This window comes from Sceloporus occidentalis, unplaced genomic scaffold, assembly GCF_023333645.1.
Source record: "Sceloporus occidentalis isolate IW3139 unplaced genomic scaffold, rSceOcc1.0.p SCAF_2, whole genome shotgun sequence".
In the NCBI taxonomy this organism is placed as follows: Eukaryota; Metazoa; Chordata; class Lepidosauria; order Squamata; family Phrynosomatidae; genus Sceloporus; species Sceloporus occidentalis.
In genome coordinates this window covers 249,372,379-249,385,987 of record NW_028316982.1, presented here as the reverse complement: position 1 = coordinate 249,385,987, position 13,609 = coordinate 249,372,379, and the positions used below count along the sequence as shown (strand labels likewise).

At 42.6% G+C, this 13,609-nt stretch overlaps 1 protein-coding gene across 4 annotated transcripts in view; it reads left to right on the top strand.

The window, feature by feature from the left end:
• Positions 1 to 206: 206 nt before the first annotated feature.
• The window catches only part of ZC3H12C (zinc finger CCCH-type containing 12C), a 62,507-nt gene continuing 49,104 nt past the window's right edge, over positions 207 to 13,609 (top strand). The window contains exon 1 of one of the 4 annotated variants that reach the window (XM_089508223.1): positions 207 to 274. The gene's annotated coding sequence lies outside the window, so the exon portion shown is untranslated. Of the gene's footprint in view, positions 275 to 6,697; positions 6,796 to 7,007; positions 7,081 to 13,609 lie in introns of those variants that run through there. The other 3 variants (XM_089508226.1, XM_089508224.1, XM_089508222.1) reach the window with 3 other exon arrangements.

The window sequence follows — 13,609 nt, the reverse complement described above, 5'->3', positions numbered from 1 at the left end:
AGCAGTCAGGTTGTTTAAAAGGAAACCGCTTTTCCCCTAGGCAACACAGAGTGCTATTGAATTACCGGGGCTGAGGGATCCTTAATGAAATCTACCAATCCCTCCATTCCTTTTAATTCTGTCAGCACTTAGCCCCTAGCCTCAGCCTAAAAACAACCAACAAGGGAGTCTTCCTGGAGCTGTTTTAATTTGAGCACTGGCAGGAGAGATGGAAAAGCTGGAGAACTCACATGAGAAGCGAAGGGAACAAAACAACTGAGCCAAAGACCCCAAGGTAAGAGGAGAGTGTGCTGGTCAGCACGGGTGGAACAGGGGTATCCTCTTCTACAGGATGGGAGATAATTCCTGAAAGTGAAATAAGGGTTTGTAAAGATGGGATGTTAACTGTGGGATCAGAGGAGGGATGAAGAAAGGTACTAAGAGGAGGGCAAATGAGTGGAGATTGTGGGCTCATAGCATGTGTGTGTCAACTGCCTGGGTGCACCTTATTGTTGTGTGGTTGTGAAAGATAAACAGTGAGGAATGCTGGCAAGGAAAAGAAAATCAGCTCCCTCAAAATGAGCTGCAGGAGAGTTCTACAGATACCATGGACTGAAAAAAGACAAATAAATGGGTCCTGGAGTAAATCAAGCCCAAGTTCTCCCAAGGAGCCAAAATGATTAAACTGAATCTGTCATATTTAGAGATGGCAGGGGATAACATGACTTATTAGAAAAAATGATAATGCTTGGTAAGGTGGAACATAATAGGAAAAGAAGATGACCACATTACTGACAGGTTGACTCAGCCAAGGAAGCTGCATTCCTCAGTTTGCAAGACATTTAAAAAGGGTGCCTTGGAGGCCTCTAATTCTTGGGATCACCATAAGTAAAAGCTGACTTGACAGCAATTAACATAACAACAACATGGAAGGGGTGGAAGTGGGTCATTGGATATGGAGAGCACAGCAAAAATCCACATTCAGAAATAAATGGAGAGGATGCAGGTTGAGCAAGGAAAACTAGCAGGGAGGTCAACATGGTTAGCACTGGGTGTGGGGTCTTTATGTTCACAATGAATGGCAAGAGGTTGGTGTGACAATACAATTTCTCAGGTTTCGGGGATGTAGAGGTCTGCTAGGAAGAGTTAATATACATGGCTCAGAAGGAAAAAGGCAAGGCATGGACTGAGTGATAGTGGGTTACAACAGTGTAAGAACACATTGCAGTTAAAGGCTGAGGCTGCTTCACAGTGCATCTGTGAACAAACTTCTCTGAAGATGCCAGCCACAGATGCAGACAAAATGTCAGAAATAAATTCTTCCAGAACATGGCCACATAGCCCAAAAAACCCACAAATAACTATGGATGCCTTCGACTTCACATCAAACTTCTTTTTGTCCTTGGTGTGTTTGTTGAGTGGAAAAGACTGATGCAACTCTGATGTACAGGTCCAAGAACTAAAAAGTTCAAAACCCTGCCTGGGGAGAGTATAATAATAATAATAATAATAATAATAATAATAATAATAATAATATAGTTTATTTGTAACCCGCTTTTCCAAAATTTTGATCAAAGCGGCGAACAATTATATATAAAAACATTCCAATAAAATCAATTTAAAACAGCATTAAAAACAACACAGTAATACTAACAGCAAAAGGGCCAGATAGAAGGGGAAGTCGATATATACATAATAATATAAATATTTATATATATAAATATAAAATATATATAATAAACATTTGGAAGTTCCTGGCAATGGGATGATGGTGCCTCGAAATGGAAAGGTGGCATCTGAGAGACTGGATGGGAATGGTAGGAATAGGACTAGATGGGAAACCCAGGGCTTGTCATCCAAGTATTAGGCCCTATGATAGTTATTTCTCATCATGTCACCCTTCCAATGCCCTTAACTGTTGTTGTGTTCCTTCAAGTCATTCCTTAAAGAGAGCTGGATGGGCATCTGTTAGGAGTGCTTTGATTGTGTGCTCCTGCATGGCAGGGGATTGGACTGGATAGCCCTTGGGTCTCTTCTACCTCTGTGATTCTATGATTCTAAGTTATTTCCACCTCATGAAGTCCTCTGGGACTGAGAGAAGGTGACTTGCCCAAGGTCACCCAATGGTTTTCCATGGCCAAGCAGGGGATTCAAACCCCATTCTCTGGAACCGTAATCCAACAGTCAAACCATTACACCATGGTGTTGTTGTTAACTGCCCTCGGGTGGACTGCGACTCATGATGACCCTATGAATGAGACATCTCCAAGACCCCACGTCCTCCATTGTTCTGCTTAGGTTCTGCAGATTGAGATCCTTGATTAAGTCCATCCATCAGCCATGTGACCTTCCTCTTTTTCTACTACCATCCACCTTTCCTAGCATTATTGTCTTTTCTAATAAATTGTGCCTTCTCATCATGTGGCCAAAGTATGACAGCCTCTGTTGCTGTCATCTTGGCTCCCAGGTAGAGTTTGGGACTTGATCTCTTCTGGGACCCATTTGTTTGTCTTTTTGGCTGACCATGGTATCCTCAGTGCTCTTCTCCAACACCATATCTCAAATGATTTGATTTTCTTCTTATCTGCTTTCTTCACTGTCCAGTTTTTGCAATCGCTCCGCAGTGATGGGGAATACAATGGCTTGAACGATTCTGACTTTAGCATTCCATTCCATATCTTTACACTTTAGGACCTTGTCATACAATCACAGAGTTGGAAGAGACCTTAAGAGCCATCAAGTTCAATCCTCTGCCTTGCAGGAACACACAATCAAAGCATCCCCCTTTTGTAGTCTAGTTGTCTAGTTCTATCCTTAATTCTTTAAATAAAATTCCAGCAAGATAAACATCAGCATTGGCATCTTGTACAGGTTGACCAGACATCCTCCTTTTCCTGAACATGTCCCACATTTCAACCTTCTATCCAGGAGGAATTCCAAAATTTCCTCCATTTTGAGCATGACTAAGAAGCATGTACAGTTATCCCTTCGGATTCGTGGGGGATCCGTTCTGGACCTCCCCCCCCCCAAACAGGAAAATCACCAATATTGGGGCTCCATTGATTACACACACCATTGTGTCCCTCCCGGCTTGCCATCTGCAAAAAACCGAGGGACGCAAATGGCAAGACCGCAAACCAGTAAGGATGACTGTATTTACATTTCTGTGAATGTGTTTAGCTTTTCTAAAACTGTACAAACATGCATTCTAGACTTTAGGAAAGCTGATTTTAGTAAATTTAGAGAAATACTGGGGGTGATCCCATGGTCAGGAATACTAAAAGATAAGGGAGTTCAGGATGGATGGGAGTTTCTCAAAAGGGAGATACTGAAGGCACAATTTAAAACATTTCCAATGAGAAATAAAAATGGGAGGTGTCTTAAGAAACCAGGATGGACGACTAAGGAACTTTCAACTGAGCTAAGTATTAAACGGAACATGTATAAGAAAGGGAAAAATGGGGAAATCACCAAAGAGGAATTCAAACAAATAGCGAGCATGTGTAGGGATAAAGTCAGAAAAGCTAAAGTGCAGGATGAACTCAGGCTTGCTAGAGAGGTTAAGAACAACAAAAATGGCTTTTTTGGATATGTCCTTGGCAAAAGGAAGAAGGAGGAAATGGTAGGACCACTGCATTGAGAAGATGGCAAAATGTTAACAGGGGACAGAGAAAAGGCAGAATTACTCAACACCTTCTTTGCCTCAGTCTTCTCAGAAAAGGAAAGGGGTGCTCAACCTGAGGACAATGGAGCAGAGGACAGAAAAGAGGAATTTCAGCACAGAATAAGCAAAGAGATAGTACAGAAATACCTGTTTAACCTAAACAAATATAAGTCTCCAGGACCAGATGAACTACATCCAAGGGTATTAAAAGAACTGGCAAATGTAATATCGGAGCCATTGGCAATCATATTTGAAAACTCCTGGAGAACAGGAGAAGTCCCAGCAGACTGGAGGAGGGCAAACGTTGTCCCCATCTTCAAAAAGGGGAAAAAAAGAGGATCCCAACAATTATCGTCCAGTTAGTCTGACATCTATACCAGGATTCTAGAGCAGACCATTAAACAGAGAGTCTGTGAACATTTAGAAGGCAATTCCATAATCACAAAGAGTCAACATGGGTTTCAGAGAAACAAGTCATGCCAGACAAATCTTATCTCTTTCTTTGATAAAATGCTGTGGATATACAGCGCGCCCGCGCCATATGCGGCCTTGAGCATACGCGCTCAAGCCGCAGGGCACGCGCGGGGTGGAAGGGGCGGCGCATCCCATTCAATTGAATGGGCGCGCGCGCCCGTTGCTCCGCGCGCGCGCCCACGTCGCCGCGCCGCCGCACACAAGCCCCATTGTTTCCAATGGGGCTCGAGCATAGGCGGAATTCACCTTACGCGGAGGGATCCGGAACGGATCCCCCACGTAAGGCGAGGACGGACTGCAGTACAGTGGTACCCCGGGATACGAATGCGCCAGGATACGAAATTTCCGGGTTACGAAATAAATTTACTTTAAAAAACTGTTCCGCGTTACGAAAGTTTTTTCGGGTTACGAAAAAACTTTTGGTGCTTTTCGGCGCGATTTCGCACCAAAAAGCGGCTTTCGCTATTAGCGCCTATGGGCATTTCGGCTAGCGAAAGTTTCCGGGTTACGAAAAGGGCAGCGGAACGAATTAATTTCGTAACCCGGGGGACCACTGTATATCTTGATTTCAGTAAGGCCTTTGACAAAGTTTCTCATGACATTCTTGCAAACAAGCTTGTAAAATATGGGCTAGACAAGGTAACTGTTTCATGGATTTGTAATTGGTTGACTGGCCAAACCCAAAGGGTGCTCAATAATGGCTCCTTTTCATCCAGTGGGGTCCCACAGGGCTCTGTCCTGGGCCCAGTGCTATTCAACATCTTTATCAATAACTTGGAAAACAAAATTGGGGGCATACTTATCAAATTTGCATATGACCCCAAATTAGGAGGAGTAGCAAATACCCCAGAGGACAGGATCAAGATTCAAAATGACCTGAACAGACTAGAGAACTGGGCCAAAGCAAAATGAAATTCAGCACGGAGAAATGTAAGGTACTGCACTTAGGGCGGAAAAATGAAATGCACAGATATAGGATGGGGGACACTTGGCTGAATGAAACTACGTGTGAAAGGGATCTAGGAGTCCAAGTCGACCACAACTGTGTGGTCAACAGTGTGATGCGGCAGCTAACAAGGCCAATGCGATTTTAGGCTGCATCAATAGAAGTATAGTGTCTAGATCAAGGGAAATAATAGTGCCACTCTATTCTGCCTTGGTCAGGCCCCACCTGGAATATTGTGTCCAGTTCTGGGCATCACAATTCAAAAAGGACATTGAGAAACTGGAGCGTGTCCAGAGGAGGGCAACTAAAATGGTGAAGGGTCTGGAAACCATGCCCTATGAGGAATGACTGAGGGAGCTGGGTATGTTTAACCTGGAGAAGAGAAGGTTAAGAGGTGATATCATAGCCCTGTTTAAATATTTGAAGTGTGTCATATTGAGGAGGGAACAAGCTTGTTTTCTGCTGCTCCAGAGAACAGGACCCGGAACAATGGATGCAGACTGCAGGAAAAGAGATTCCACCTCAACATTAGGAGGAAGCTCCTGACAGTAAGGGCTGTTCGACAGTGGAACAAACTCCCTCGGAGTGTAGTGGAATCTCCTTCCTTAGAGGTCTTTAAGCAGAGGCTGGATGGCCATCTGTCAGGGATGCTTTGATTGAGAATTCCTGCATGGCAGTGTTGGACTGGATGGCCCTTGTGGTCTCTTCCAACTCTACGATTCTATGATTCTATTATTCTTTGGTCATGTCCTACATTTTTCTTGAATGCCCCACATTTTACAGTGCCTTGTCCCTCCTTTGCCATAGCACTGAGCCATGGGAAGTAACATGGTGTCAAACTGGATTATTTCTGCAATGCAGATGCAGCCCAGGTCTTCTTGATGTTGTCGCTTCTGAGGCAAATTCTTTTGCCTTAGTTTGATGCCACTTTAATAGCCATGCCTCACTGCTATGGAATCCTGGGAACTGACGTTTGCTGTGGCACACTGAACTAGGGCAGCTAAAGTGGATTATTTCTTCAGTGCAGATGCAGACTCAGTGCCAAAACACACTGCAGAAATAATCCAGTTTGAGACCGCTTTAACTGCCCTGGCTCAATTCTATGGAATTCTAGGAACTGTAGTTTTGTCAGGTATTTATCCTTCTCTGTCAGCTCTGGTGTCACAACAAACTACAGGTCCCAGAATTCCCTAGCCTTTATCCAGGGCAGTTAAAACGGTCTCAATCTCGATTATTTCTCCAACATGATTTGAACCATGGTGCTGGATTTGGATTGTGAACACAGTTTTAACACCAACTGTGTGAAAGAAGTCACAGCGAATCCTGGGAACTGTAGTTTTGTGAGACATTGAGTCTTCTCTGTCAGAGAGCGCTCTGGTGCCACAATAAACTACAATTCCCAGGATTCCCACAGCATTGAGCCAGAGCAGCTATATATATATATATAATATCACACACACACACGTATATAATATAATTATATAATAAATATTATATAATATAGATATATAAATCCTGGGAAGTGTAGTTTGTTGAGGGGGGCGGCCTAGCCAGGGGAGGTTAAACACCTCCCGAAACTACAAACCCCCAGCACTGAGGCAGGGCCAGCTAAAGCGGGGTGAAACTGGGTTATTTCTCCAGTGCAGACTCCTCCACAGAGCCTTGTGCTTCATTCCCAACCGCCATTGCTGGCAGGTGCCTCGCCGTCGTGAGGAGACCCAGCGGTTTGTTTGTGTGTGTTTGTGTACTGTTGTTGTTGTTGTGGGTCTGGAGGAGGAGGAGGAGGCCACAAAGGGAGCCGCCTCGACCCACTCGAGGGGCGGGAGCTGAGGGGGTTTCGGGCCTAGTCTGAGGGGAGACTCCCGCTTCTCCTCCTCCTCCTCCTTGAATTCGCCTTTTGGGGAGTTGCATTATTTATAATGGTTCCCAAAAGGCCCTGAAAAGGAGAGGCAGAGGCTGGGCTGGGAGGATGAAGGAGGAGGATAAAATGGCCCCCTTCGCCTGGAACTGATGGAAGGTGAGAGAGAAGAAGGAAGGAAGGAAGGAAGGAAGGAAGGAAGGAAGGAAGGAAGGAAGGAAGCCATAGCTGGAGGAGGCTGGGCTGGACCATAAGGGAGCCTCCCTCCCTCTGCCTTCCTCCTCCTCCTCCTCCTCCTCCTCGTTGTGTGCCTTCATTTTTGACCCTAAGGCACTGAGCCTCTCCTGGAGCTTTCCTTTGGCAAGATTGGTTCAAAGGAGGGTGGCCCCCCTTTTATTTGGCTTTTCTTCTCCTGAGGCTGCGAGAGTGTGGCTTTGCCCAGGGGTCAGTTTGTGTGTGTGCCTTCAAATTGTTTATATAGATGTGTGTATCTATATATCTATATCTATCTGTCTACACACACACACACACACACACACACACGCAACAAACTTTGTTGTTGTGTGCCTCAAAGTCGTTTCTGATTTATGGAGACTCTATCCTAGGCCTTTCTTGGCAAGATTGGTTCAGAGGTTTCCCCCTCGCTCTTTTGCTTTTCTTCTCCTGAGGCTGAAGAAGTGTGACTTTGTGGAAGCATATGCTGTGTGTGTGTGTGTGTGTGTGTGTGCTGTGTGCTTTCAGGTCGTTTCTGACTTGTGAAGAACCTATCCTGGGTTTTTCTTTGGCAAGACTGGAAGAGGTTTTGCCATTACCCTTGCCTTTCTCCTGAGGAGGCTGAGAGAGTGTGACTTTGCCCAGGGTCACCTTATTGGGTTAGGGGTGCCTATCCCCACTGTAGAGATAATACAGTTTGTGTGTGCGTTTTATGTGCCCTCAAGTCTTTTATATAGACATATATGTGTGTGTATATGTGTATATGTATAAATCTCTCTCTCTCTCTCAATATATATATATATATGTATATACACACACACACCAAACTAGATGTACATTTGTTGTTGTGTGTCTTAAAGTCATTTCCTGTGGTTTCCTTGGCAAAATTGGTTCAGAGGCAGTTTTGCCCATGCCTTTCCCCTGAGGAGGCTGAGAGAGTGTGACTTTGCCTAGGGTTACTTCATTGGGTTAGGGGTGCATATAACCACTGTAGAAATAATGCAGTTTGTGTATGTGTGTGTTGTGTGTGCCTTCAAATGGTTTATATAGATATGTGTACATCTATCCATCTGTCAATCGGTATACACACACACGACAAACTATATTTGTTGTTGTGTGCCTTAAGGTTGTTTCTGACTTATGGAGACCCTGTCCTGGGTTTTTCTTGGCAAGATTGGTTCAGAGGAGGTTTTGCCAGAGCCTTCTTCTGAGGTTGAGAAAGTGTGACTTGCCCAGGTTTAGTTTGTGTATGAGTGTGGTGTACACGCACACACCTATATATATTCAAAAGTCTATTCTAGTCTATTGAGTGAAGGTTGTTGTTGTTGCGTGCCTTCAAGTCGTTTCCAACTTATGGTGAACGTAAAGCTACCCTATCATGGTGTTTTATTGGCAAGATTTGTTCAGAGGAGGTTTGCCATTGCCTTCCCCTGAGGCTGAGAGTATGTAACTTTCCCAAGGCCACCCCACTGAGTGAAGTTACTTGGGAGTAAACCCCACTAAACTCAGTAAGAGTTCCAAGTGAACATGGATGAAGCTGGCTTGTTAGCCTCACAACAACTGTGTGCAACAAGTACAGGGCTATTGTTGTTTTTTCCCTTATTGAGTATGAGTGCCCAAGTTCAAAATACACTGGCTGAAGTATGTAAAGAATTGGGCTCTTATTAGTAGGTATGAGACACAGTGCTGCTGGATTTGGGTTGGGAAAATAGCCTCACAGCAAAACTGTGGGAAACAAGTTGCAGGGTTATTTTTTCTTCTCATTGAGTATAGGTGCCCAAGTGCCAAATACATATTGGTTCATTTGGCCCTCCACATTTGCAGTTTTGAGTTTTGCAGATTTGATTATTTATGGTTTTGATTAATATGTTTGCTCTAGGAATCTCCAGGTCTTCCAGCGCAACTCTACCAGAAGTTTACCATAGAGTTGTGCTGGAGAACCTAGAACTTCTTAGAGAAAACACTTCTCTGGGCATCTGTAGGTCCTCCAGCATGATGCTATGGTCAACTTCTGGCAGATATTGACCATAGAGTTGTACTGGAGGACCTGGAGATTCCTAGAGAGGCATCCTCTCTGTTTTTATATTTGTGGCTTTTCCACATTCACAGGGGTCCTTCACCTCTAACCCCAGAGAATGTGGAAGGACCACTTTATATGTTTATCTAGTGCAAAATGATTCCCAAACTTTAATCCTCCAACTTGGCCAAAAGTTAGGAATTTTTGGAGATGAAGTCCCAAAATGTCCCAAGGATCAAAATTTGGGAACCACTGATTTTGTATGTGTGTGTGTGTTAATGTAATGTTTACATATGTATTCTGGCATTGGTATTGTACTAGAGCACAGCCAATAAAATGTGAATCAGACCTAAGTGAATGAATTATAATATCCACCCAGCAAAGTCATAAATAATGAAGAATTTTGATCATATTTTTCCAGGTCTGATAGTATTCTAGCCACTACTGTATTGCTACTGTTGCCCTTTTAAAATTAAGAACCCATGGCCCACTGCCAGAAATACACATTTCAGACTGGTAACTTAGAGAATGGATTCTGTTTCTGTAGTTCCTTACAAGCAGCAAAAAAGTAGTTAATGGGTCTCCCCCCCCCCCACTTTATCAAATAAATCTTGCAATTCTATGCTTGCCCAGACATGTCTACTCAGAAGTAAGCCCCACAGATTTTTTAATGGGACTCCTGGGAAGCGTGTTCAGGACTGTGGCTTCAATTAATGTCCAGTTTAAAAGAGAGAGAATGTGGCAAACATGATTTTAGCTCCATGACTAGTTGTATTTTTAACAGGTGTCATTTGGAGAGGAAAACATTTATTATTTTGAAATGTAATATATTATTAGCTAAAACAATAGTAAACACATATGCCATCAGATTGACAGCAGATCTCATAAAGGAAGGTGTGTGGGCTCTGCAGTAACACAGACACTTGGTACAGGCTTCCCTTGCCTCCCAGGGACGATCTTTCTGATGATTTATTCTTTCAACGCTTGCAAATTTCAGACAAGTTCCATTAATTTGATGGGGATTCGCTCTTTTCCCAGTTCTCCCTGACTAAGAGGCTCGCTTGGGATTGCTTGCATATGCACATGTATTCTGATTTGGTCAGGCCTTGCTGGGAATACTGTGTCCAGCTCTGGGCACCACAATTCAGAAAGGATGTTGAGAAGCTGGAGTGTGTCCAGAGGAGGGCAGCCAAAATGGTGAAGGATCTGGCAACCATGCCCTATGAGGAGAGACCTAGGGAGCTGGATATGTTTAACCTGGAGAAGAGAAGGTTAAGATGTGATATGATCACTCTATTTAAGTATTTGAAGGGGTGTCATATTGAGGACGGAGCAAGCTTGTTTTCTGCTGCTCCAGAGACTAGGACCCAGAGCAATGGGATAATACTACAGGAAAAGAGATTCCACTTCAACATTAGGAAGAACTTTCTGAGAAGTGGAACACACTGCCTTGGAGTGTGATGGAGTCTCCTTCTTTGGAGGTCTCTAAACAGAGGCTGGATGGCCATCTGTCAGGGGTGCTTTGATGGTGAGTTCCTGCATGACAGAATGGGATTGGACTGGATGGCCCTTCTGGTCTCTTCCTACTCTACGGTTCTATGATTCTGTGCTCCCAAGGCATGCCTATGGAAAGAGTGTACCCTTCCTTGAATTAGTGGAATTTACCTGTCTAATTTGCATGCATGGAAATAGAATATTGTCAGTTTTTCCTATGGAGGCTCACTTGCACGTATGGTGCTTGCAAAGCGAGCTGAGAGGGAAAAAAGGTGCCAAGCCAGTTGGCTCACTTGCCACTGAGTGAGCACTGCCCAATTCCTCTTCCCCCATCTCTCTGTGCTTTGCTCCTTCAGTCTGGGTCCAGTCTGTGGTGCTTCTGAGATTGCAACCAGTGCTTTTTCAATCTGCATTCAGTCTGTGGTGCTTTTGAGATTGTGGCCTTTGCATCTTTTACAATATTATTGTACAGTATTTGTGCTTAAAATAAAATATACAGTATAATATATATAAAGTCTGACTCCCATATCTTCAGAATCAGTAAATGTGGTTTCACTTACCTGTGTCGGGGGAAAAAAGGTCTCTCTGGGCAGCTTCTACCTGATTCATTTCCCCCCATCCCTCTGTGATGGTGCACCAGGTTTTCTCCTGCAATCTGTGTCCAGTCTGTGGAGGTCCTCCAGCATGACTCTATGATCAACTTCCACGGGAAATATTTGGTGTAGTTGTTGTGTGTCTTCTAGTAATTTCTGACTTATGGTGACCCTATCATGGAGTTTTCTAGCATTCACAGTTATCTGTGCTTTTGCTATCTGTGATAAATTTAGGAATGTATTCTCCTTGGATACAGGGGTCAGACTATACAGTAATATAATTATAAAACTATATGCAGTAATATACAAAGCAGAGCAGGATATTAAAGGTAAGATTTTGTTCATTTTACTTTACAGTGGTCCCTCTACATTGGCTGGAGTTAGGTGCACAGTGTGAAAGTTTTAAAAAACACAAATTAAAAAAAACAACACTATTTTTTGTACCTGAGAGAACACCTCTCTAAGAGTCTCTAGGTCTTCCAGCACAGGTTTTTGGTCAACATCTGCTAGAAGTTGACCAGAGAATTGCACTGGAGGACCTGCAAATGCCTAGAGAAGTGTTCTTTCTAAGAATCTGTAGGTCCTCCAGCATGGCCTCCGGTGGATGTTGACCACAAAGTCTCACTGGAAGACCTAGAGATTCCAAGAGAGAACATGCTGATCAAATCCATGAATAACCAAATCCGTAAAGGTCAAAGCCACAAATGTGGAGGAACCGCTGTACTTTTGTATTCATATAGAATGAGTTATTTAGCTTTTGCATGTATTCAGATGTGTTCTGCAGTATGGTATTTATGTTTTCGGCAGCCAAAATGCATTTGCTAAAAAAAACAAACTGGGTTCCATTTTTCAACCAATTTTATGTTGCACTTGAGATTTTAGGGAGAGATTTAATTTGAACTGTGATTTCATTTCACTGCAATCAGCTCTCTCTATCAATTTGTCTTCAAAAGTGTTTGTTCCATAGTTAAAAATAGTTTGCATCTTCCATTCTACATCTTCCATTTCCATCTTCCACTCTATATAATAAATTTTGTTAATTAATTACTCAGTATTGTTGGATATTTTCCTAATTCTTTAAAAGCTTGCTTTTGTGCAATAAAATATTATGTTTCCTGAAACATCTTTGTTCACATTTTAAGGGAGAAAATATTATTTGTCCCAGTTCTGTTGCTATTCAGAAGGGTGTGTGTTAGAAAGTGAAAAACTAAAAATCAGTCTACAAGAGGTCAAAGTTGTGTTTACTTCCATTGAGATTTAGAATCTTTAAGATAATTTCACAATTTCAGTAACTACTCAAGTTAACTTTTACATAACTTTTTGATACATTTTAATCTGTTTTTAAATCAGTTTTAGAGGGTTTCAATGTGGTGTTTTAAATTTTTTCTTAAACTTTTTGGAAACTTTTTAAAAGTGTTACGGAAGCTGCCTTGGATCCTGGCCTGGGAGAAAGGCAACATATAAATAAAGTAAATAAAATAAAGAATAAATAAATACTTGTACAGAATAGACGGAAGGAATGAAAACTCAAAGTATGTGACTACACTGACCAGACCGATTCAAACAGCAGGTGTAGTGGTTAGGTGATTCATTGAAATCATTAGCAGATAGTGGAAAACCTAAATAAGCAATCAACTTCGAGCTTTTTATGCTATCTTAGCACTGTTGTTTATGAATAGACACATGCGTGTGTTTGTGCAGATTCAATTCGCCTGACAACTTATGACGACTGCATGGAAATCATAGGGTTTTTCTCAGGCAAGTACAATGATCCTTCCACATTTGCTGGAGTTAGGGGTAAAGGATCCCTGTGGATGTGGAAAAACCACAAATAAAAAAAATATTGTTATTTTAACCTAAGAGAATACCTCTCTAGGATTCTCCAGGTACTGTAGCGCAACTCTGTTGCCAACATATACCAGAGGTTGATCATAGAGTCATGCTGGAGGAGCTGCAGATTCTTATAGAAGTGTTTTCTCTAGGAACTTCCAGGTTCTCCAACACAACCCTATGGTCAACCTCTGGTAGAATTGCACTGGAGGACCTAGAGATTCCTAGAGACAACACAGTAATCAAGACTGCAAAAAACAAATCTGCAAACGTCAAAACTGCAAATGTGGAGGATCAACTGTAATACTCAGGTGGTTTCATCATCTCCCTCCTCTGAAATGGAGCCTACTATACCTGTGATACATATTACCTACTTAATAAGCAGTGGAGCACATCCTTTTGCCCCCTTCTCAGTTGTGGTTGTGGACAACTGTTTTTTGAAAATGTAGTACTTGGCTACATAAGCTTATTCTTTCACATATCTCATGAAATACTGTATATACCCATGTATAAGTGTAGATATTTTAGTCAAAAATTGACC